The sequence below is a fragment of the Gavia stellata genome, chromosome 7 (genome assembly GCF_030936135.1).
Source record: "Gavia stellata isolate bGavSte3 chromosome 7, bGavSte3.hap2, whole genome shotgun sequence".
Taxonomy (NCBI): domain Eukaryota; kingdom Metazoa; phylum Chordata; class Aves; order Gaviiformes; family Gaviidae; genus Gavia; species Gavia stellata.
The window spans coordinates 48548226-48573830 of NC_082600.1; positions in this window are offsets into that span (position 1 = coordinate 48548226).

The window sequence follows — 25605 nt, forward strand, 5'->3', positions numbered from 1 at the left end:
CAGTCTAGTCCCTATATTCATAGGTTCTACCTTGTGCAGGTGTTACCTTCTAAGTGATGGTCCATTCCAGCTTCTTCAAATGGGTGTTGCCTGTTTGGAGACTGGATGCTGCTCATGTGATTATTTTGAGAAGTTCCAGACTAGGAAATGTTATCTTAATTTTTTTTAAGCCAATATTATAAAATATTTCACCTTGTATCTTAAATCAAGCAGTTTTGTAGCATGTCCAGCTCCAAGACAAACAAGGTAAGTTTCACAAATAGGTATTCATGCTGTATGTGTTTTAGATAGGTCAAAATCATACAATCACAGAACCTTAAAGATCATCTAGTTCCAAGGCCCCTGCCATGGGCAGGGACACCTTCCACTAGACCAGGTTGCTCAAAGCCCCGTCCAACCTGGCCTTGAACACTTCCAGGGTTGGGGCATCCACAGCTTCTCTGGGCAACCTCTTCCAGTGCCTCACCACCCTCATGGTGAAGAATTTCTTCCTAATATCTCATCTAAATCTACCTCTTCTTTCAGTTTAAAGCCATTACCCCTCATTCTATCACTACAAGCCCTTGTAAGAAGTCCCTCTCCAGCTTTCTTGTAGGCCCCTTCAGGTACTGGAAGGCTGCTATAAGGTCTCCCTGGAGCCTTCTCTTCTCCAGGCTGAACTCTCTCAGCTTGTCTTCATAGGAGAGGTTCTCCAGCCCTCTGATCACCTTCATCACCCTCCTCTGGACCCACCTGAGCAGGTCCATGTCTTTCTTATGTTGGGGGCCCCAGAGCTGAACGCAGTACTGCAGGTGGGGTCTCACGAGAGCGGAGTAGAGGGGCAGAATCACCTCTCTCGACCTGCTGGTCACGCTTCTTTTGATGCAGCCCAGGATATGGTTGGCTTTCTGGGCTGTAAATGCACATTGCCAACTCATGTTGAGCTTCTCATCAACCAACACGCCCAAGTCCTTCTCCTCAGGGCTGCTCTCAATCCATTCTCTGCCCAGCCTGCATTTGTGCCCTGACCCAGGTGCAGGACCTTGCACTTGGCCTTGTTGAACTTCATGGGGTTCACACAGACCCACCTCTCAAGCCTGTCAAGGTCCCCCTGGATGGCATCCCTCCCCTCCAGTGTGTTGATCTCACTACACATCTTAGTGTCATCAGCAAACTTGCTGAGGGTGCACTCAATACCGCTGTTCATGTTGCTGACAAAGATGTTAAACAGCACCAGTCCCAAAAACGATCCCTGAGGAATGCCACTCATCACTGGTTTCCACTTAGACATCGAGCCATTGACCGCAACTCTTTGACTGTGACCATCCAGCCAATTTCTTATCCACCAAGTGGTCCATCCGTCAAGTCCATGTTTCTCCAATCTAAAGACAAGGATGTTGTGCAGGACAGTGTCAAATGCTTTGCTCAAATCCAGGTAGATGATGTCAATTGCTCTTCCCTTACCCACCAATGCTGTAACCCTGTTGTAGAAGGCCACCAAATTTTTCAGGCACCATTTGCCCTTAGTGAAGCCATGTTGGCTGTCACCAATCACCGCTCTGTCTTCCATGTGCCCTAGCATATTTTCCAGGAGGATCTGCTCCATGATCTTGCCAGTGCAGAGGTGAGACTGACTGGCCTGTAGTTCCCCAAGTCTTCCTTTTTTTCCCTTTTTAAAAATGGGGTTTACGTTTCCCCTTTCCCAGTCAGCAGGAACTTCACTGGGCTGCCTCGACTTTTCAAATATGATAGATAGGGGCTTAGCAACTTCATCTAATGATTCCCTCGGGACCCGCGGATGCATCTCATCTGGTCCCATGGACTTGCGCAACTTCAGGTTCCTTAGATGGTCTTGAACCCGATCTTCTCCGACAGTGAGTGGTTCTTCATCCTCCCAGTCCCTGCCTTTGCCTTCTGCAACTTGGGCAGTGTGGCTTGAGCACTTGCTGGTGAAGGTTAAGGCAAAAAAGTCGTTGAGTACCTCAGCCTTCTCCATATCCCAGGTAACCAGGTCTCCCGTTTCCTTCCGGAGAGGACCCACATTTTCCCTAGTCTTTCTTTTATCACCAAAGTACCTATAGAAGCTTTTCTTGTTGCTCTTGATGTCCCTGGCCAGATTCAATTCTATCAGGGCTTTAGCTTTCCCAACCTGATCCCTGGCTGCACAGACAATTTCTCTGTATTCTACCTGTCCTTGCTTCTACCTTCTGTAGGCTTCCTGTTGGTGTTTCTCCAGGAGCTCCTTGTTCATCCATGCAGGCCTCCTGGCATTTTTGCGTGACTTCCTCCAGCCACAAGTCCCAAAAAATAATACTCTTTGCAACTTTTAAAATGCCAGGACATTTATTTCTCAAGTATGTACCGCCTGAGTTTCACAAATAATTTTTAATACTTTTAGATTGTTAGAATCAAACTAAGGGGATGTCAAACTTTTTAGAAAACCAGTACTGAGCTCTTAAAAAGTCAGTATCTGGACTTATATGCAACTCAAATTCAGTGATGACCCACGAACGGAAAAAAAATGAGAGATATCATTAGAGCCTGCACCATGATTGTCTTTTATGTCTATATCTATGAGCACGGAATCTATTTTTCCAGAGATGTGACTGGTAATTAAAGGTTGCCTTTTCTTTTTCCTTTTTGTCCTCTCTTTTCCTTACCGTTCCCCTCTCCACTCCTTTCCTTAATCTTCCACTTTCACCTCTCGTCAGTGTTCCCCTCTCCCCTCCTCATCCTTCCAGTCTCCTCTCCTCCCTACTCCTCCCTTCCACTTTTTGCTTCTCTACTCTTTCTTCTCCCTCTGTAGCTGTTACATAGACACCGCAAATTTTCCTATACATTTGGAATCTTTAAGAAACAAACAAACCCTTTTTTTATGAAGGAAGCACCTGCCTGAGATGGAATTACAACTAAATAACTTAATTAAGACTTTTTTTTTTAGAAGAACAGAGCATTATGATATCTGCAGTAATGGAATTAATTCAAAACAAACTCACATAGTTGCAACAGAATGGAAAGACTAAGCATCTGGTAGTAGCTCACAGATAAGGTATGTAGGAAAGACAAGTAGTGAATGTTATGTCATAAAACTAAAATAAGCTTTTGTTCTGGAGGCAATAGGAAATGGGTATGTTATTCACAAAGATCCTGGTGTGAATTATCTGCCATCCATTTTAGGAAACGGTGATTTTTTTTCTTTTTTCCAGATACAGCTAATTTCAGATACATATATGAAAATATTTCATGTATATATTTGATGTAAACAAATAGATCACCTCTGATTTCTGATTCTTTTCCAGAACCAGATAACCAAAAGACACCAAGAATATTCTGACAGCTGTTTCTAAGAATTCCTACAGTTTTTCTGAATTTTATCATTTATAATTGATTTTAAATGTTGTTTTAGCTCACATTTGTGGAATAGAATTACTCAGTGTTATTTACAAGTGATTTATAAGCTTAACATAAAGCAACACTGAAAAGCAAATAATGCTCAGCATACTAGGAGATTTTACCGAAAATTTTTTATGTCTCATATTCTGCAAGTTTTGCAGTATTTATCATTACTATATCATTGGCTAAAGAATTTTAGTTCTTGAACTATATAGTTACCATTAAAGAGTAAGATATTACTGTTATTAACCTAGGAGTCTGTGTGATTGTGCTTAGGAACATTTGCTTATATTCAATGTTTTCTGGTGCTGACAAAACAAAAGGCTTGGAACAACGATGACACTGAAATGAAAGGAACTAAGAGTGTGTGACAGCTTGTCGTCTCTGACTATTTAGAAACTGATGTTATTGGAGATAAAATCATCATAATATGAACATCAATATAACATGAATTCTTATTAGAAGGAAAAGAGATGATTTTGAAGGGGAAAAAAGTGTTCTTGCTAATGAAAGTCCACTGTTCTCCTCTTCAAAAATCTGTGTCTCGGGGGTTACCACACAGACACACATGGAATATGAAAGCAGGATAAAAACCAGAGGATCCAGCTAAGTAGCTATAAACCTGATGTCATTTTATTAGGTCTCATATGATGCAAGATACGTCTTCTTTCCTCTTTTGTCAGGAAAGAAAAAAGAATAGAAGAAAAAGGAAAGAGAATAGGAAAAAAATCTATTCGGCCTCTTGAAAAAGGATCCATCTCTTCACTAAATCACTCTTTTTGATAGTATTATTTTTATTTCATATAAGAAATTCAGAGCCTAGTGCAGGGACAGAGAGAAAATTGCTCCCACCCCTAGGGTATCAGGAGCTGATTTAGCTGTGATGGAAGACAGGACAACTATATGAAACACTTTATTTTGTACTCCAGCTTTGAAGCACAGCCATGCTGTAATATTCTTTCTACACCAACATGCTCCTCTCAACACTCTCTCTCTCAGGTTACTTGAGTGAGTGGGGTGCATCGCCCGTGTAGTCAGTTCTGAATCCCTCGAAAGGCTTTATGCCCTCTGGATGGGAGGACAAACTGTACTTTGATAACGCGATATTAAACATTACTGCAGTTACAAAAAGAGCTGCAGCAAATACTTTAATAACCACAATACCATCCTTCGTTTTTCTTTGGGCTCCTTGTAGTAGACACCGCCTTGTGCACCCCACTGTCATGGGTCTCCAGCTCCTCTTTGTGGATGACAACAGTGGCTGCAGCAGCAGCAGTTTGAGGGTTTCCAGCACTTTGCCTCAGCACCCTTTCTGCTTGCCCCTCTGTGTAACACTGTTAGCAACCCAGAGGCTGTGTTCAGCATTGAGTTTAATCAGGGATATGTATTTTACCTTCCATGCACTTTCTACACCTCCACAGGGCCCAAACACTAAAGCTTCCTTCAGAAATTGTGTGAATTCCTTCTGTGCAGTTGGGAGCAAAAATATCCCTTTGAGATCTTTTTGTTGTTTGTAATTCTGCCTTTAAAACAAATCCAGAAGAGGGAGAATAAGCATACATTCTGAGATGTCTGCACACTCATGCCAAAAAAGCAGTAGAAAATGGTTACACTAAACAGCATGTAAATGTTTCACAGACCAACAATTGCTTATTCAAGCCATTTGGAGAATATTTATATGTCAAATGCATTTGCAATCATGAAGGGTGTTTTGTACACTCATCACAAAAATAAAGTGACATGTTTCTCAGACATATTCCCAGCATAATTCCCAGTCACATTTACTCAGGGTTCTCTTTTATCTTGTCCAGAAAGTACAAGGCAGTGCTTATTTAAGACCTTTTTTTTTCTTTTTTTCACATATCATACTCTATATGTAAGTCTCTTAGTGTCTAGATTTCATCTGGTACCAACCCAATATTGCTAATGCCATTAGTTTCTGTCATGCGTAATTTTATATTCTGTTAAGAAACAGAATCTAAAATGAACATATCTGCAGAAGCATTCAGAAATGGAAGTTTTTGTCTCAACTGAAAAGATTGAGTACTTGTAAATCTTTGTCAGAACTGAAGCAGCACAAATGCATTGCAGCGTCAGTGGTCCAGAAATACAGTGCGTTTAATGGCTCGGTAAGGAAACCAAAATAGTTCTTGAACCTCGGCAGTGCAAAAAGCTGTAGCACCTTATAAAAAACACAGAATAAAAAATTATCCATAATCAACAATGTAACATATGACTCAGGCATCCTGATTAAGAAATAAAAGTAAAGCTACTTAATTAGGAGAATGTACCAAGGCATCAGAATATGAACTGGCAAAAGGTAAGGTGGCAAAAAGATTCTGGAAAACCTGAAAAAGAGTCATTCTACTCTGACAATGGACAGATAGTTAACTACTGTCATCATCCCTGCCTCATTATCCGTACTCTGAGTATGTCGTGAGGGCAAATGTTCTTCATCTTTTTTTTTTTTTTGGTTGGAAGTATTTTGAGATTTCTATTACAGATGTTCAAAATGAATGAAAGTCAACACCATAAGTCTTTAAGCTCCAAATAATTCTAGCTTCTGCAAGTAATACAGAAGTAGAGACAGAATCAGAGAATCACAGCATCACAGAATCACTAAGGTTGGAAAAGACCTGTAAGACCATCAAGTCCAACCACCAACCCAACACCACCATGCCCACTAAACCATGTCCCACAATGCCACGTCCACACGTTCCTTGAACCCCTCCAGGGATGGTGACTCCACCACCTCCCTGGGCAGCCTCTTCCAATGCTTCCCCACTCTCTCTGGAAAGACTTTGTTCCTAATATCCAGTCTATCTATCCCCGGCGCAACTTGAGGCCATTTCCTCTTGTCCTATCACCATACAATTAAGTGATTTGTCCAAGACTGAAATGGAAGGAAAGAATGCTAGAGCAGGAACTCTTACCGTTCTTCTCTGCTTAAATCAGTAGATTACAATAGAGCATATGAACAATAATTTCCCTTCATGAAATTAACATTGTTGACATGGCATATCATTGTGGTCAATAGTTTCATGTTACAGTTTATATTTCATATTCATAAATGAACTGAGAGCTCTTTTAAAATGATACTAAATGGCAAAGCATAGCAATAAATTTAGGTATTTGTTTCAGCTGGTTAGCAACTGACTGGGAACTAAATGTTCCTCTTTTTCTTTAAATTTAAATTGCACAATTTTTGTTAATTCAACTACTGCAAGTATTTTACATATTGAAATTTATACTTTTCTCTGAAATATCTGGCATCGGCCAGTGTCAGAAATCAACCAGAGGAAAAAGCTGGTTTCCCTACTTTTGAATAGCTAGGCATTTTTGTTGTCAAATTTTGAGATGTTGAAACACCACAGAGACTGTTTTTCTAAAACTAGCATCCCACATTTTGTTCACATTACACACAGAGTACAAAGGGTGCAAAAAGTATATAAAGATCTTAGCTCATGTCTTGAAAAGCAATGATCCTCAGTAGCACTCCACTAATATCCTGAACATTTTTAATGTGGTGAATTTGCGATGATCGTACTGACAACACAGAACAGAAGATCTACCAAATAATGAGGAAATATACTGACTAAACTGGTTTTCATTGAAAAGCCAGTTGTTGCATGGAGAAGCACTGAGAAAGGAAACTGCGTTTGTAGACAATTTCAGTTTTGGAAGCATGAGAACTGTTACAGTGTTTTTTACTTCTTTTTCTGCTTCTTTAATTCTTCTGAATAACCAGATACCACTTTTTCACATGTCCTCTTGTTCTTAGCTACTGCTACACTTAGACTTGGCGAGTTTTTAGAGCTGAGTAACTGCCCACTCAGGTGTTGACTCGTCCTGGAGATAGATGTCTGAAGCAGATGCCTGAACTCCTCAAGCATTGCTCTAATTTCTGCTAATTTTATATCCTCTGTGCTGCTGAAGTTCTGCTTCTGGAACTGCCATAGTCTCAGGAATGAGGGTGTCCCTCACACCTATGGCAGATAAAGACTCAGAAGTAAGTCTTTTGACAATCAATCAAGCAATCATCCCTTGGGATGAACGTTTTGCTTTAAAACCCAGTCACAGAGATGATCCCTAAAATATTATTCTGAGATAATAAAAAGAATTTTTGTCACTGACTGTACAAAGATGGCTTTCATTATAGCAGCAAATTAACTGTATCAGCCAAAAAAGCTCTTGAAGGAGACAGGAAAGATTCCTGTCAGTTAAGTTTTGCATCCAAGTTTTTACCTTTTAATAGCATCATTGTTAAAATAGAATGTTTACAGGTTTGTTATGTCAGTGCTCAGGCCTCTTAGAAGGACAGTTATCCTCATATGGGACAATTGTGCAATTAAAACGTTCATTTAGGAAAGGAAAGACTTCAAGCCCCTCAGTTATTGTGAATTCCAAATTGCACTCAGACCTGCTCTCAACTCCAGATTTTTTTTACATTATACATTCAACATCTGTGAGATTAAATGCAATCCAGTAATCATGAGCAAATGATTACCATAAATACTAGTTGTTTTCCTTCTTATTTTGCCTGGTGCAAAATTAACTTCACAGTCTAGAAATAACCTGGGTGTTTTTCTTTAAACACGGTGTTTAAGGCCCATGTACTCAAGAAATTGTAGACACCTACACTCCCGCCATTTCACTAAGTATTAGGTATTTTGCTCACTTTGGCAGAGGTGCCAAGTTTCTAGCGCACAGATTTAAAAATATCAGCCTTTGCCTTTTCTTAGCATTATGCAGTGCCCTTGACAACAGAAATATCACTTGTCTTACAACTTACACCTTCTTGAATAGTTAGGCTTCTATTTTTATGCTTCTCTGACTGATAGAATATTAATAATGCTTAATGTTCAAATGATGGGATCCACCAGCTGCAAGCAGGTAATTTTGTTTAAATAATAAACAAATTGAAGTTAATTGAACTGTAGTATTAGTAATATAATGTATTTGTGCAACAGTAGCTCCACTTGTATTTTGGTCTTATGATAAGTTCACTTCATCTGTTTTCATTCATTTGCTCTCCAAAATAATTGCCAGTAAAGACTTTTGCTTCTAATGAACCACATGAAGAAAGACCTTACCCATAAACTCAAAACTATTAAATATTGCTACATTTTTTAGTTCTATAACTGCTCTAAACCAAAGTATATTTAATTTCTCCCACCATACTTATATAGCATATTCTTGTTAAGGTTAGGACAACTCAAAAGGGTATAGCGTCGTTATTAACGTTCCGTGTTGCTAGGCAGTGCTACCTTTCAGTGGTGCACAAGGGTAGTCTGAAGAGGAGACCTTATTAGGAAGGCTTGCAGCTACTATGATTAATGCCGTTTAAAATACGTGCATATGATTTTCAGTATGATCACTGCAAACAATACAGAAGGATTATTTTACACCAGCTGTTGGAGTTACAATAATCTGCACAGGCTGCATATTTGATTTGAGTTACCTAAGCAGTACCTACTAAGGTTAATTAATATTATGTTTGAATATTCTTAGCCTCACACTTAGCAATCAGTTTCTAGACATCCAATTTTGAAAATTATTTTTCAGGGAAGAAAACTCATTACTGGTTGAGGAATTCCAGAATACCATGGAGTTGAAGAGTCTTCTACATCAGACTGAGAAATCTCACCTATAACAGAATAAATCCACAGTAGCCATATCCTGAATTTACAGAGTATACATTACATCACATTTTTAAGTTAGAGACAGCATGATGTAGGAAATTGTTTTAAATGCTTAATCAGCTATAGTTCCACCTCTCTTTTTGCTTAACCAGAGTAAAAATTCAGGCTTGTTTGGGATTACTCTGGAATAAAATGTCTTTCATTTTATATCTTAATCAGAACAGAATTTATTTGTTTTCAAGATTTACTGGAGTATATCAAAACAGCCAATTGCAACATTGCCAATGCTATCACTGGATTCAGCACAATGGTGCTTGAAAATGTAGTGAATATATGTATTTCCTGGTAGCATGAATATTCCTTAATTCACGTACTCCAAGCATAGATTACATCTACAGCAAAAAATCTTGGCTGCACAGAAAAGGGAAGGAGGCAGATGCCTATTATTCAGTCAGTAAGTGTAAATAAGAAGTACCATTTACAGTGTATAACATTCTTTTGATGGGTGTTTTTTGATGCAGAAGTGCTGATGCCAAACCTGCTTTTCAACTCAAAAGATGAAATAGGATAGCAGGATACTGTGCACAAGATAAATTTTTGGACAGTTGAATTGCACATTGATAAAACAGAAATAATTGCATTTTGAATGGAAAGCAACAGTCACCTCTCATCATTTATACATGTTCTCCAAATAATGATCTCTGTTTCTGTTGAGAACTCATTGACAGAAATTAGTACAAGTTTCTGTCGCTGTTTTTAGCTCCTGAACTGAATAAGAAGTTGTATTTGTCTAGAATATAAGGATTATATTAGAAATATATAGAGATATGTATTAGAAAGTTCATTTCTGATAAGTGTTAAGTAACACATATCATAGGTAGGGATAGTTTAATACCCTATTTCCATACAATACAGAGCTAATTTACAGAATTAGATAAGAAAAAGATCCTTGTCTCCATTTTGATAATTCAGTTGATATCTCGTCCATGAATGCAGCTTAACTAAGCTAAACAAACAACGCACGAAAAGGGTAAAGACTAATGAGCAAAATACTATCACACTAGTGTGTAATCCAATACTGCAGTGTCAGCTAGGCTTTGCACAGAGCTGGCTATCTCAAATCTCAAAAGGGTGTAACAAATTTAGGGTCATTAGAGAAGGACAATATGAAAAAAAAGTAATGTAGAAAATCTTTCTTATAAGAATGAAGACAATATAATGTTTTCTGTATAATGGACAAACTATAAGAGGAGTCTAAAACCAGAACTGTTTATAGAAGTTATAGTGAGATTCTGGCTTCTTGCTGTCTCAGAAGACAAGAGTAACAGGTTTTCAAAAACCACAAAGTGACAAGGTGAAAGTATTGTATATAATGTATAATTTATACTGTAGGACTGATTGCTGCAGAAAATAAACGGTGTCATAAACTGAGTAAATATTAAAAAGGGATTGGCAGTGCATGTGAGGAATGAGTTACTAAAGTTACAGCCATTGCTGTTTACTAAAGATACTAAAACTTGAGCTTCTTAGTTTAAATTCATGAACTAACTAGTAGTTAGACATTAAAAACCCTATCCAACTAGGACATGCCCTAACATGTTTCATGTATTTGTTATAACATATCAATGGGGTGTTTCACACCAGCATGTTTGGGATTCTACCATCATCCTCTAAAATATCTTGCCCTAGTCACTGCCCTATTTACTTCTCTGGAACAAAGACACAAAATTAAATGACATCAAGCCAATCCTCTCCTGTAAATCCTATGTTCAAAGGAACAGTGAAAAATGCTTACTGTTTGCAATTGCAGTACAAATATCACAGAATATTATCACAGAATCACAAAATCACTACGGTTGGAAAAGACCTGTAAGATCATCAAGTCCAACCACCAACCCAACACCACCATGCCCATTAAACCATGTCCCACAGTGCCACATCTACATGTTCCTTGAACCCCTCCAGGGATGGTGACTCCACTACCTCCCTGGGCAGCCTCTTCCAATGCTTCACCACTCTCTCTGGAAAGACATTGTTCCTAATATCCAGCTTAAACCTCCCCTGGCGCAACTTGAGGCCTCTTGTCCTGTTGCTAGTCACTTGGGAGAAGAGACCAACACCCACCTCACCACAACCCCCTTTCAGGTAGTTGTGGAGAGCGATGAGGTCTCCCCTCAGCCTCCTCTTCTCCAGACTGAACAACCCCAGTTCCTTCAGCCGCTCCTCATCAGACTTGTGCTCCAGACCCCTCACCAGCTCCGTCGCCCTTCTCTGGACACGCCTCAGCACCTCAATGTCCTTCTTGGAGTGAGGGGCCCAAAACTGAACACAGCATTTGAGGTGCGGCCTCACCAGAGCCGAGTACAGGGGCACGATCCCCTCCCTACTCCTGCTGCCCGCACCATTTCTGATACAGGCCAGGACGCCGTTGGCTGCCTTGGCCACCTGGGCACACTGATGGCTCCTATTCAGCCGGCTGTCAACCAACACCCCCAGGTCCTTTTCCGCCGGGCAGCTTTCCAGCCACTCATCCCCAAGCCTGTAGCGTTGCATGGGGTTGTTGTGACCCAAGTGCAGGACCCGGCACTTGGCCTTGTTGTACCTCATCCAATTGGCCTCAGCCCATCGATCCAGCCTGTCCAGATCCCTCTGCAGAGCCTTCCTACCCTCAAGCAGATCAACACTCCCGCCCAACTTGGTGTCATCTGCAAACTTGCTGAGGGAACACTCGATTCCCTCATCCAGATCATCGATAAATACATTAAACAAGACCGGCCCCAAAACTGAGCCCTGGGGACTCCGCTTGTGACCGGCCGCCAGCTGGATTTCGCTCCATTCACCACGACTCTCTGAGCTCGGCCGTCCTGCCAGTTTTTCACCCAGCAAACAGTGTACCTGTCTAAGCCAGGAGCCTCCAGATTCTCCAGGAGAATACTGTGGGATACAGTGTTGAAGGCTTTACTAAAGTCCAGGTGAACAACATCGACAGCCTTTCCCTCATCCACTAGGCAGGTCACCTGGTCATAGAATGTGCCACTAAATCTAGGACACCTCAAGATTTTCATGCCACCCCCAGAATACTACTCAGAAAAGCCCAGTTAGGCCAATTGCCTTCCAAAATACAGTGTTAGAGGACAAATTTAAGCCTTGACAAGGGAAAAATTCCTGTTGACTGAAGTTTTTGGGGGTTTTTTCTGTCAACAGGTGTCCTTTTTCTCCACCCCTGCACTAAAGAGTGTCTGAGCATTACACATGTCTAGACTGAAACTTAGAGTTTAACCATCCTGTTGTTGATGAACTTCTGCATTTCTCTTGGAATGAGAAATGCACAACACAACAAAAAGAATGTCTTTTAAGTTTTCTGGAGGAAAATAAGTTTATTAGAGAAAGTGGGGAAAAAAAGAAAGAGGTGATTTTAGCCTCAGTCATATGTGGTGTCTTGGAAATCTTACACCTCTTTTTACAGTGGAGAATTGATGGTGTGAATTTCCAAAAAATTTCACCATTCAGCGTAGTACTGCTCCTGACTTGGACAATTAAAGTTTAACCACCTGGATTCAAAAATGCTGAAACATTTTATTTCAATTGAAAGTGAAAATATTTTGACATTTTAAAATAATTTATTTTTACTGAGTTTTCTGTACTTTTGTCACTGCTTCCCTTTAAGGCCAGGATAGACAGAGGATTTGTGGTGTAGAGCAAATATTCCTTGTGAACCTATTTTTTTACAAGATTTTGTTATTCACCACTCATTTTTCTGTTACAAATTCCTTCTCATCAAATCTGAAGAGAAAAGCTCTTCTTCTATCAGTTATACAAAAAATAACAAAGAGAAGCAATCCATGCAGCTAGTTCATGAACACCTTTTTCCTCCATATGCAGGTGTGTTTTCATGGTAAAAAAGAGAGGAGGTGAAATCTAAAACAAAGTGTAATTCTTGTCTGTGTCATTCTCTTCCAGCTAGTAGGAGCCATATGCAGAGTAGATCTTTATATTCATCTATGGTAAATTGACAATGATATCATTGTTTAGTTCTCATCATCGATTTGCCAGTTGTGTATGGCTTCTAAACTGTTAAAGGCAGAAATATTTCCTTTAGGTACATTTGCAGAATATCTAGAAAAATAATATTACTGAGGATGTATTCTTGAAAAAGAGATATAAAAGTGTTTCGGCATGCAGGAAAAGCCTTACAATCTTTTCATACTTGCGCTAACTAAGGAAAAAAGAGAGTGAACAATAGCAATGCTAGTTCTCCCAGATTCTGTCCCCCAACCTACTTGTGAATAAAAGCTTTAACAAATGAAATCTGCTTTTCTCCATTTTTCACACTTCACAGTTATTTAGTTCACCTTCAATTAGAACATACACTGCATGCCTATGAGAAGACCTGGATGCAGCACAGGTTTTACAATGAAACATCCTTCACTGCCAGATACCCGGGAAATCTTAGACCATCTGCTTTCACACTGCACTTGTAGCTGATTATCTGGTTAAGAATTAATTAGGAACACATGTTAACTGTTGTGATAGCAGAATTGTTGACATTTGTCTCATATGTCTTTTGAAAAGCAATCATTGTCCAAAACAGATTCCAAAAATAGGATGAAATAAAAGTAATGAAATAGTAATGAAATAAAAGGCAGCCTCCACTAGGATTAAGGTGCAATGTCCTTATCCGAGAGTGACACTTAAAAGCATTACATTGTCATTTTCAGTGGTATCAAAAATATGACACTCATGAAGCTCCTCCCCTTATTGGCTGTATCTCTCCCCATCATGTGAAAGATAATATACCTAAGCGTAGCTGGCACCATAGATCAGGAACGAAAACAAAATGGCACAATGTAAAGTAGGAAACACTATGAGCTTCAGCTGCTTAAGGATCACTGATATATATATTTACTTTCTCAGCAGTGTTAGAACTCTCTCTGCTTTTTCACATAGAAGAAACGCTTGCAGCATTTGTACTTAAATAATTGCCCTTAGAAAAAACACCAAACGTGGAATTTTCTAAAAATGACATCTTCACTTGAAAGTTACTTGTTCTTTCATAACATACTTTGACTCTTTAAAACAATGACTGAAGGTAGCTTATATGAGTACAAACAATAAATTATTGTGACTAAGTAGGTTACCGGACATCAAATGGGCTACTGCAACTAACCACTTGCATGCTCTGAGTCACTGAGAAATAAAATGCCTAAGCAGCTCAGACTATCATCGGATTGTTATTTTTTGTGCATATTTATGTAACTGTAACTCAGTTAGAACGAACTTTCTTTTGAAACTGGAAAAAAAACCAACCATTTAAACTATCTTTCCTCCAAAATTTGTTGTCAAACTGCAAATAGATTCAGTCATATGATAACATGTTTTAAGAATACACTATTAATACAAAAAAAATCCTTCCCATCTCTGATACTAACCTTGCCCAACAGACAAAAGGCAACATAAAACACTAGAGTTTAAAATCCAAAGAAGATTTCACTTCAATATATTATTTGATAAAAGGATTTTTTTCTAGTAATGTTTTGCATTCTGGTGTTTTGCATTTCAGTTTCTTTGGTCCACAATAAAACAGTCATTATCATTTCACTCAATAGGGGTTAAACACTAAACTTGTGATTATGTAGTTGACCACAAGTGAAAGTGCTTTATAACTTCCAAACAGCCTTAAAAGAGCAACTGCTTCCTAATTTATTCTTTCTAAACAGTCTCACTGTATCATATTAAGCCTGAAGGTTACATGGTAACTTATCTTTGCAAAATTTGATAATTTCTGCAAAATGGTAATCACTCTAGAATTTTTGTTATTGTGCACTGTGCTGAAAGGCTAAATTCTTTTCCCTGAGCAGCTCCTGGGATATCTGAATGGCTATTTTACTGTTTACACAGTCCTCTCTCCTACCCTCTTCTCGCTTCCTAGGGCACAGTGTTAGTGCTTGACACCACTTTAATATAATTTAAACCTGGCTGAGAAACATTAAGTGTTACGACTCATGCCAAAAACTTCAGCTACTTTTGGCATGAGTTGGAAAGAAGAATGCTAGTATTTTCCAGCAGCATTATATAGAGGATAGCACAAAATGCAGGACAACAGAGAATCAAGTGCTTTTTGCAGAATTCATAATTCATTCTAAATTGTGGTTCCAACTTAAGTAGTATTTACAACTCTGATGATTCAACCTAGTCTGTAAAGAATTTTTTAACCAGTATAATTATTAGTCAAGGGCCAGAGAAAGCAGAGGAAAGATCACAATAACATTATATATATATACACACACAAATTTATGTTTCCTTATGAATTCAATAGGGATTTACACATTTAAACAAGCTATATCAGCTGATTAGTTATATGAATTATATCAGCCTCAGTTGTATCAGTCTAAATATGCTTGATTTCCCCGCGCAAACAAGAAAAATTACAACAACATAAAACATTGTATCAAAACCTTCAGTATGCCTAATCTTTGTCTAACTACAGAAAGTTGTCACACTTTCTTAACTATGTTACTATCGATAAAGCTACACAATTTTGCAAGTATTGACTTCAGCGGTAGTGTGTAGCAAGCCTTAAATTGCCAACATCTACATTAATTATGTTTATAAGGTAGGGAATAAATCCTGATCTGGTCAAATACAATACACGCTTACAAACAGGAAAATGACTAAACACGATGTAGATAGATGGAGATACAGATCCTTCTGCCAAAGATATATAGGAACACCTATATTAATAGCCTTGCCATCAGGGAAAAAAAAAAAGATTATTCACTTAAGCAAGTCTGATGTATTATAGGCTTACACTGTAGTTGGTATAAAAAGGATTTGCCATTTTAAATGGATCTATGAATGACCATTAGTACTAACTGTCTTTTTTCTGACACATCAAACCAATTAGCCATGTTCTCTCCAGAAAGAAAAGTAATACTGTCATGTAGTATATGTCAAGGATTCAATTTAAGGGAGTTCCTCTATCTGATTTGTCATAACAAATGTTTTCCCTGAAAAAGCTAGAGAGAGAACAAGAAAAAAAAGTTGTGATCAAGTTATACTGAAGTCCTCATAAGTACAAGTCCATTATTGTAAATTGATATTTCTCTTTCACCAACTTCCATCAAGTGAGGGTATTTTAATCTGCAGTGTAGATCAAGGCACTTCTTTCCTTTTAACTGCTATTACCCAGCTTATGATCATGATTATTGTTGGAAGATGCTATAATTATAAAGATTAATTAGTAGTCAGAGCAATAGAAGCACATATCTTACATTAGCAATGTGACAGATTCCAAGACTGAAGCTTTCAAATACAGAAATGAGATTAGAAAATCACAGTGCTTGATAGGTCAGACAAGAATATGAAAATGTATTTTTTTATCATTAGGAAGTTTTTGTGCTAATATGTAAAAATGGTAATGAGTCTTCTTCCTCTTCATCAGAACATCTTTTTAAGTTTGCAAAAACTCTTTAAGTGTTAATTAGGTAAGAACCCATCAAAAATCAAATTAGGAACAATTAACACTCATTGTCACTGCTAAGGAAAAATAAAGGAAGGACATATATTTGGCAGCATAGAGACTTTTACCGAGGTGTTTTGCTTGAAATAAATGCACATCAAAGTACTTACTGAACAAGAATTCAAAAATACCAAATTATAGCTTTTCCTTTGTATAAATTAATCCTTATTCAAACAGAAGTTCTTATAAAGAATAGCTAAAATATACTATGTTGTATGTCATTGTTATTAGAAACAAAAAATTCCTGAGTAAGCTAAAACACTTGGCAATATTGTACACATATAGCCACAATTACAGTCAAAGATCAGGTGTGTATGAGTGGGGGGAGTTTGAGCATGTTTTTCTTGTTCTTTGTTAATATGAACACAATAGAGATCAACCGAACAGTGACAATATGTTGCATTTCTGCTAGTTTTTCTTAAAGCTCTTTGCAAACAAATGTATTACTCATCAAAATACTTGCTTTATAAACTAACAGGCACATACACCAATAAAATTACTTCTGTATGTCCTCTGTCGGTGGTATTTGTTCACATTTGTATATGTTTCTTAGCTACCTGCGAAGATGAGCAAATGGATTTCCAGAAGACAATAAACTGTCATGAGGAAGAAGAACACTGAATTTCTTACAAAAAACTAATTTCCAAGCCAGAAATTAAATGGGATTCTTCATGATTTCAGGTATCTTCTTGTAAGGACTTAGCAATGAGAGATGGCAAGGGAACTCAGTGATAAAATATAATGCTGATAAGAGATTTTACATCATAGAAGGTTCTGTAGCAAGAAAAAACACCAAAGACAACAGCAAAGAGCCAGGCATATTATGACTGATATAAAAAATTAATTTTTTAATACATGGCCTTGTCACAGTTCTTATGTCAGTGATCCCTAGTAACAGTTCTCTGTTTATGATTATTTTCTCTTCCAGTTTTCTTCCATTTTCTTTGCCACTTACTGGGCTAATAGTCACTTAAATTAAGTAGCTGTTCAAATTACTAGCACTATTAAGAGACTATAGAATATTTAACTCTGAAAACTGTACTATGTTGGAAGTTGTTCTATTTTATCAAGAAATGCATTGACAGCTCCTGCATATTTTACAGAACCACATGTCCCATAAAGCACACATTTATGACTTGATAGCTTTCATTGCAGGGCTCTAGTCAGCCTGAAGTTTTCAGAAGTCTTTCTTCAAGTTCCTGTGTCTTTCAAATGTAATTGGGTCATCCAAATTAATTATCTATAGAAATTTCATGTCTTCTACAATTTTCCTAAGGAACTACTGAAGTGTTGAAGGTGTTTTAAACCTACCCTCACTTATGAAGTCAAACAAGTCCAAAGGACAGATGAAAGCTGTCTACATTTTATAATCTTTTCCCAGGAGTTCATACTCACTTCAAAGTCCCAGAACTGGTAATCTTCATTCCCTAAGCGAACTAACAAGCAGACCAAGGAATCTTCTACATGTGACATGGCATCCTCTACTGGTATGCAATTATTTAAGGTCAAGTATTTATACAGAAGTTGATCAAAATGTTAGAATTTCTGCTTCCTGAGAAGTTCAAATAAAAAGTTCTATTTCAATATGAAATACAGGAATTTAAAGTAGCTCATCAAAAACAAATATAATCCTTTCCCACAACCTCCACCATCACAAATTCATATTAAATGAAGCAGAGCCTGAAGCCAACTGTAGCTTCTATCTCTCCTTAAAGGCTAGGTTTGACAGTGACAGCTGACTGTCATTGCATCAAAATCCTCAGAGAGTTTGCAAATGAGATAAATTTCCCTGCTAAAGCACCTGTGAAGACAACTGTAAATTTGTCATTCTTCAAGGCAGTGGGGGGAACCTGAGCAAGTGAGTGTAGTCTCACCCACCCCCTGCCAAGTCTTTTTAATAATGAGAAAATAAATAAGAAAAATATTAGATTTCTTGCTAAGCACAGTTAACCTCCTTAACTGTTAACTTGCTGGATTAGATAGATTGTCTGCTCAGATGCTACAGTTTTTAATTTATGACATATTCTGTTACAAAGACAAGAAATTTGCATCAATAAAAGATGAGAGTAGGTTCAGCAAACTGGAGAAAGGGGTCAAGGTGCTTCATTTTAGAATAGCTAATGCATTCTAAAAATTTAGATTTCTATTACTCTTATTCTTTTCAAATTATATTTCACTGCAATCCAAAATATAGATTCCAAGGCTTAGGTTAAGAGTAGATTGAGTACATTAGGTTATTGTTGTTGTGTTGTAGCTTCCAGAAGACATTTATTCTACTTATGCTAAGTGAATTTCTATGCAGTCTAAGAATGCACTTTGACATTAAGAGTTCATGTAAGAGTGTAAACAGCAGAGGACTGAATTTTCCAAGACTAGACAAATAGACTTGTTTGTGTTTGAGACAAACCCAAACTACCATGGGAATCTCCTGCCCTAGGTTTTCAATAACAATTGGTTGACACCAGCATGGGATTTCAATAAAGCTGTACTATATTTATCCAGTTTTAGCATTTCTCAAGGGGAATTAATTTCTGGCTTCACTTTGTGAGTTTGTATGGAAGAAATATGTCTGAATGGGTACAGAAAGTTGTCAATCAGTTAAGTTTTGACAAAGCGAAAGGTTCAAATTACATTGTGTATATGTGTGTATTAAATCATTGGTATTTTAGAGCTAGAAATACTTCTGTGTCAGCTGTCAAGGTCCATTCTGAAGTTTAGACAAGAGATAACTGCGGAGGAGAATCCCATCTCCAGCAGAACCATTTTATTTCACAACCTAAATTCAAAACAAGTTTGCAGTGAGCCTGTGCGGAAAGGGGCACATGCATACACACAGTATAAAATATATCTCTTTTCTTCTGTCCCTAGTTTACAATAAGGACTCCTCAGTACTTTAAAGATTAGGGCAGTTTCACTTTCAGAATTATCTCTGTAACATTTCTGGTGTCAGACACAACTCTGTCAGGATACATCTGCGTTGCATTAAATATATTTAGTTTACCTGAAACAAACTGCTATTAATTAAAGAAGCTTAAAGATGTCAAAAGTCCATTAAAATTTTCAAAATTACCTTTAGCAAGAAAGAAAGATTAGCATATTCCTTGCTTGGGGAACTCAGTGAATGCTGTGAAAACCCTTACAAGGACAGTGAACACTGGAGACATTTTTGTCAAAACGGTATGAAAACCTATGGTAGTATTGAATTTGTTGCTGAACCAGCCCTTATATTAGTTCCAGAACCTGTGCTTTTTTGAAGAGGGATTTTTGTTTGGTTGGTTTTAGGGTTTTTTTGGTCTGTTTCTTGCTAGGTACAGGCAAACCTTTTCCCTACCTTTCACACAATGATTTGGCCAAAGTTATCCATGCCCTCGCCACCTAAATCCTAGATAACTTTAAAATGTTGTGTGTGGAAGTATATGAAGAAAGGAGAGGCTGCGTATTCAAAAAACAAATCACCATTGAACCACAGTGACTGTATCCGTACCCTGGTCTCATTCTTCCAACTCATCCCATTCTACTTCTGGTTTTTATGTCCAAGACAGCCAGTACAGTTGGTTGATATAAAATCTAAGAGAAATTGTCAGGGTGAAAGATTCCAGTCCACTGCCTTTTCAGGCAACCAGGTCATGCAATATGATTTTAAGCATATCAAGATTTAAGAGGGAAAAAAGAAACAAACACTCCTGATTCTTAGTGGATTTTTACTGTCCCAACTGCCTGGACAAAACATCCACACCAGGTAACCTACCAACAAAATTGTGTTTCCTAAACCACTATGCATTATAATGGTTAAAAGGAAAAAAAAAAAAAAAAAGTATTATTTTTCATTGTGGTGGGTTGACCCTGGCTGGACACGAGGTGCTTACCAAGCCGCTCTATCACTCCTCTCCTCACTAGACAGGGGAGAGAAAATATAACAAAAGGCTCATGGGTCGAGATAAGGATGGGGAGAGACCACTCACCAATTACCATCATGGGCAAAACAGACTCAACTCAGGGAAACTAATTTAATTTACTGCAAAAAAGTCAGAGTAGAGTAATGAGAAAAAAAAATATCTTAAAACACCTTCCCCCCACCCTTCCTCTCTTCCTCAGCTCAACTTCATTCCTGGCTTCTCTACCTCCTCCCCGAGTGGCACAGGGGGACGGGGAATGGGGGTTGCGGTCAGTTCATCACATGTTGTCTCTGCTGCTCCTTCCTCCTCACACTCTTCCCCTGCTCCAGCGTGGGGTCCCTCCCACGGGAGACAGTTCTCCACAAACTTCACCAATGTGGGTCCCTCCCACGGGCTGCAGTTCTCCACAATCTGCTCCAGCGTGGGTCCTTTCCACAGGGTGCAGTCCTTCAGGAACAGACTGCTCCAGCGTGGGTCCCCCACGGGGTCCCAAGTCCTGCCAGCAAACCTGCTCCAGCGTGGGCTCCTCTCTCCACGGGGCCACAGGTCCTGCCAGGAGCCTGCTCCAGCATGGGCTCTCCATGGAGTCACAGCTGCCTTCAGGCATCCACGTGCTCCGGTGTGGGGTCCTCCCTGGGCTGCGGGTGGATATCTGCTCCACTGTGGACTTCCATGGGCTGCAGGGACACAGCCTGCCTCACCATGGTCTTCACCAGGGGCTGCCGGGGAATCTCTGCTCCGGCACCTGGAGCACCTCCTCCCTCTCCTTCTTCACTGACCTTGGGGTCTGCAGAGTTGTTTCTCTCACATATTCTCACTCCTCTCTCCTGGCTGCTGTTGCGCAGCAGTTTTTTCCCTTCTTAAATATGTTATCCCAGAGGCGCTACCACCGCCGCTGATGGGCTCAACCCTGGCCAGCGGCGGGTCTGTCTTGGAGCCAAATGGCATTGGCTCTGTCGGACATAGGGGAAGTTTCTGGCATCTTCGTCACAGAAGCCACCCCTGTACCTTGCCATGCAAAATTTTTGTAAATAGACACAATTGCCATCATAACTGCAGAAGACAGTCATTTGCTGGACACAGATACTTTCTAGCCTGATAGAAAAAGCTAATGGGAGTGAAGAATTAGGTGTACTTTAGTCCTTGTCAGGGAAAGACATTTGAGTATAATGGATTCAATAAATACTATTCTCATACAGACATAAACTGAGTGAAGTTTGTCAATTAAACAGGGAAACTGTGCCTTGAAGAACCTAAACAAAGAGAAACCAAATTGGGTCCACTGAAACATCCTCATCAGGCTCCCTAAGTAGATGAATAGGATAATTATTTTCATTTTACCTACAGCCTTTGTTAAGTATTATCCATTATTACATTCTGCACTACCAATAAAGCTGTCTGTGCTACTGATCTAACAAACTCATTTCTTTCAAGCCTTTCACAGTTCTCTGGTCAGAAGGTACAGAGTTATGAATAATGTGGGAGATCATCCTCTGCACTTTCCATTCTAACCACCCAATCTGGAAGAACATCAATCTGTTGTTACTTCTTCTTAGTTGGACTTGATGATCTTACAGGTCTTTTCCAACCTTAGTGATTCTGTGTGATTCTGCGATTCTCTATTGACCTATTCTAGCCACAACTTCCAAAAAAGCCCTTCTCTGAGGTACGGACAGTGGATTTTTAGGAACTTCCTAAGCCCTTTTAACCATCATACCATAGTAGAATGATTGTCTGTTAGAAGCTGAAATCAAATTCAGAGTTCTGCTACAGAAGTATCAGACACTTGAGTTTCAGAGTAGAACAAATTACACTGAGAGGTCCTCAGTAGACTGACACATCTATATATAGGATTATAAAATGTTATAGAACAATGTTTCTGCACAGCCTGCTTGAAAGAAGAGTGTTCATGAATATTGGTTTTCACTTTCAAATGTCACTTTTGAGAGATCTGTTACATACTGTAGCAATGATCTAGACTGAGTGAGTGATTCTTCCTTTAAAAATAAGCGTGCTGACTTGCACTGCCGGCAAAAAATTTGAGGGCTTTTCAGTAAAGAACCAAAAAATCCCTTGAGGCTGTGCTTAGAAAAGACAACATTCAGTGTAAAGCTAATACTGTCGCACATCAGCCTCTCCCCTCGATCTTTTTTTTCAACATGACTAAACGCCTGTGTTCCAAATGCAATCAATTCTTTTACTGTATCAGCCACTGACTACATTCAGATGTTATCAGCTCTTTGTAAAGAAGCTTGCAAGAGGAAAAGATATAGACTTCTGGGGAAATAGAGAGGATGTCAAGGTAACAGCAAGGATCCACGATGTCCTTGGACATACGTGCTCATCTATAAACAAGTGGTACCAGTATCAAGCGTGAAGCTTTGGAAATTCTTTACACTGGTTCAAAAACCAATGGATATTAATGAAAGCTTATGTTTTCTGGGCCTGGAAAGAAAAAGAGTCTGACTTCTGGAAAGTAAAGTTTTAAAAAGGTTTGCAAATTCTAATCAAAACTTTCTACGCTTATGGAAACTTTGACATTTCCCAACATCACCTTTGATCACATTGACATTGAAGCAATCTGAAACGAACGCAACCATTAACATTGCTTTAATCACTATTATAAACCTCCTGAGAGCAGTCACTGCAATAAAATTGGCATATTAAATATATGAAAAAATAATTGCAGGTGCAACTAAACATGATTAATGATCAGACAACAGCTTCCACATGAAACGAATATTAAATAGTTTTGCACTGTTGTCAGAGCCAAGTTTATTAACATATTGGCTTGTTTGTTTGAATATAGCATAGGGCAAGAGGACAGAGAATCTTCGTAGACACCAAGCACTGTTTGCACACTGTTTTATAAAAATTTCCACGCATGTTTAAAACACGCATATTGGTAAACTTTGCTGGATAACAAAATATATGTAATGATACAGCATGACAGGGAGCATCTGAGACTCTGTGATGCAGCTTTCATATGATCTTTAATATACTATAGAATTTCCTTTATGGAAATAAAGATCTGGCAGACTTCTGTTGGAAATTATTTGGTAGATAATGGCATCTACTGTCCTCAGGACTGAAGATGGTGTTGTAAGCTCGTTATTTTGGGGCCTGGACTTAATTATCTGCCTGCTCATCTTGCACCAACTTTTTCTCCATAAAATGATGCAAAAATCAAACTTTTCTGGCAAAGGGGAAAAGAAAAATCATAAGAAGTTGTAAAGTTTACTTTTTTTTGCCTCTTTAGAATTGTTTGCAGAAAGACAGAAATTGTTATCACCATCTTGAAAAATACTTATAATAAATCAAAACATCTATACAGAAGTTACTACGGTCTTTTGCTCCTACTTTTTGCAGTTCGTGAGGAATTAGCTATCACACATAAATTTTTTAATAATTTCATAAAACTATTTTTATGGAATGTTCAGTGTGTTCAGTACATGCCCAGTTCCAATATACTCAGCAATACTGTGATATTGCACTGTGTTTTCTTTCAGATATGACTCCAAAATAGTTATGAAGTTCCTTAGGAAGATATTACTTTTAATTAACACTTTCATTTCTTCTTTAGCCTTGATTTTTGATAACCTGCCAGCTAGCAGACACTTAAAGCTAAGGGGGTGATGAGGGTTTTTTTTTCTTTTTAATGATGTGATCATCTACCTGACAAATTGATATGAATCCAGCATTTCATGAATGACCGTAAAATCATGTTGTATAGCTTTATGATAATTATGACTTTTCAACTTGTTGGATTTGAATCAGTGATTATAACAAAGAGGAGGCTTGTGTCTTGGTTAATAATGTCTCTTCCATAATCCAGCAATGATATTCTTAATAAAATGAAAATATATACCTCTGTTTTAATAATGTTATGAAACAGGAAGGGTAGGTCAGGTGTTATAATGTTTTGAAACAAGAAAGGTAAACCTGGTCTTACAAAATACACATTAGTGGAAATAATTTCATTAAAGGAATGAAATAAATGAAGGAAGGATGCATGTCTAGGAACCAATTTGCTTGCTTTGACAGAAGCAACCATAAAAGACCAAACAGAATATTGCTGCACTTGTTTTCACTTTCAGAAACCCCTTGCAGTGGAATGAGTGTAAAATAGACAGTTTCCTTCCCTTTTTACCAAGCATAATTTTCCTTTTATTTTTTTTTTTTTTTGCCAAGTTTTAAGCCTTCATTCATAGATGCCAGATTATGCTGGTCAAAAGTGTCATGCAGTCATAAGTGTGATGGAAACAAGGTAAAGGATTATACATATAATAGCCACCAGGAGAGAAGATGTACATTTACAACCCATAAAACTTATGTAGATAGATTGTAGACATAATAAACAGCCACAGGAGGGAGGGAGAGACAAACAATTACGCTAATGGAGAGGGAGATATTGTGATTAACATTAAATGCTACCCACGGTGAGATATCTGTAGTGAGAACGACAAACGCGACAGCTATATAAGACACACTTGCCTTCTGGGGAGACAAGATAGTGAGAATAATAAATAGGATATTCTACATCGGTAGAAGAAGTTCCATAGATTTATGAAGCTGTAAGAATATGTCTGCTTTCCACCAAAGCCAGAGTAATTTCTTTTTGGTGAACCTTCTTTTTCAGTGTCGTTTTCAGTTAGGAAATAAAACTAGCTGACATCACAAAGAATAGTTGGAAAGGAAAAGAAAGAGGAATGAAGAAAGGAGGAAGAAGAAAATCTGGCAATAGAAGTCCAAAACAGGCAAATTTGTGTTGGCTACTCATTACGGATCTTACTGAAAAGTGAAAGCCCATCATTTTGTCATTAATATATTTGAGATAGACATATTCTTCCATAGAAAACTGTATTTCTGAAAACATGCAATACATTGGAAGACTTCAACTTCAAGAATATATGGATAAAATGAGTATGACTTCTCATGAAGAGCACTATTTATCCCTTTATCCATGAAGGCTGCTAATTTGAAAAGTACAGACGAGATCTCAGATAACAACATCTACAAGGAAAGTGGTGTATGATGTTAGACTCCTTCCATGCTTTACTGAGCTATTAAATCACATCCATTTTCTTGCAATAGAGTTTTTCTGAACTAGTATATGGGAGAAGTTAAATTTCATCAGTGATCAGAGGCGTAGTTCTGCATTGTTCTCCTGTTTAAC